Source organism: Chiloscyllium punctatum, unplaced genomic scaffold, assembly GCF_047496795.1.
Source record: "Chiloscyllium punctatum isolate Juve2018m unplaced genomic scaffold, sChiPun1.3 scaffold_1390, whole genome shotgun sequence".
In the NCBI taxonomy this organism is placed as follows: Eukaryota; Metazoa; Chordata; class Chondrichthyes; order Orectolobiformes; family Hemiscylliidae; genus Chiloscyllium; species Chiloscyllium punctatum.
The window spans coordinates 17,501-18,922 of NW_027311124.1; positions in this window are offsets into that span (position 1 = coordinate 17,501).

Consider the following 1,422-nt stretch of genomic DNA (forward strand, 5'->3'; position numbering starts at 1 on the left):
ACTTAGAATTTTTTCGAGTTGGTATAAATCAGTAACCACTGACACTTAGAATTTTTTCGGGTTGGTATAAATCAGTAACCACCGACACTTAGAATATTTTCGAGTTGGTATAAATCAGTAACCACTGACACTTAGAATTTTTTCGGGTCGGTATAAATCAGTAACCACTGACACTTAGAATTTTTTCGAGTTGGTATAAATCAGTAACCACTGACACTTAGAATATTTTCGGGTTGGTATAAATCAGTAACCACTGACACTTAGAATTTTTTCGACTTGGTATAAATCAGTAACCACTGACACTTAGAATTTTTTCGGGTTGGTATAAATCAGTAACCACTGACACTTAGAATATTTTCGGGTCGGTACAAATCAGTAACCACTGACACTTAGAATATTTTCGGGTTGGTATAAATCAGTAACCACTGACACTTAGAATTTTTTCGAGTTGGTATAAATCAGTAACCACTGACACTTAGAATTTTTTCGGGTTGGTGGTATAAATCAGTAACCACCGACACTTAGAATATTTTCGGGTTGGTATAAATCAGTAACCACCGACACTTAGAATTTTTTCGGCTCAGTAGAAATCAGTAACCAAGCGCATTTTTGAATTGGTTACTGATTTCTCCGTTCGAGTTGCGGCTGCGGTTGGCTTCAAATAGTGGTGGGGGCTTAATTATCGCCGAGGGGAGCATGTCCCGGTGGTGTGGCCGAGGATGGAGTGCCTTTTGAAGGGGGTGTTTCTGAATTTGGACCCTTTTTGAGTTGCATGGCCGGATGGGTGTGGTTTTGAAGGGTGTGTCTGTCTGGAGTGGCACCGGCGTTGGTGTGAGGCTGAGGGTGGGCGTTCGGTTCCTGGTTAGGGATAGGGAAAGGGTGAGACTTAGCTTTAGTGCTCGTGCCCCCGATTTTGGTAATGTTTGACGTCAATTTTCCAAGGAGGCGAATGCAAGGCTTCAGAGGGACTTTGAGTGTTCGGGGGCGGGGTAGCTCAGCCGGATTTGCCCCGGCGGTTCTGCGGACGGTGTTGACTTCGAGGGCGGACCGGCCCCCGTGTTCAGTCCGAATATCGTGCATTGTTAACGGCGGGAAGTGTTCCAAAAGGGAATGGGATTGAATGTGACTGCTGAAGCCGACTTTGAGACCTGTAACGCGGGTAGCTCAGCCGGATTTGACCCGGCGGTTCTGGCGACGGTCTCGCCTTCGAGGGGGGAGCGCCCCGCGTGTTCAGGCCGAATTTTGTGCATTTCCATCGGCGGGAAGAGGTCCAAACGGGAATGGGATTGAATGTGACTGCTGAAGCCGACATTGAGACCTCTAACGCGGGTAGCTCGGCAGGATTTGACCCGGCGGTTCTGCCGAAGGTCTCACCTTCGAGGGGGGAGCGTCCCGCGTGTTCAGGCCGAATATCGTGCATTG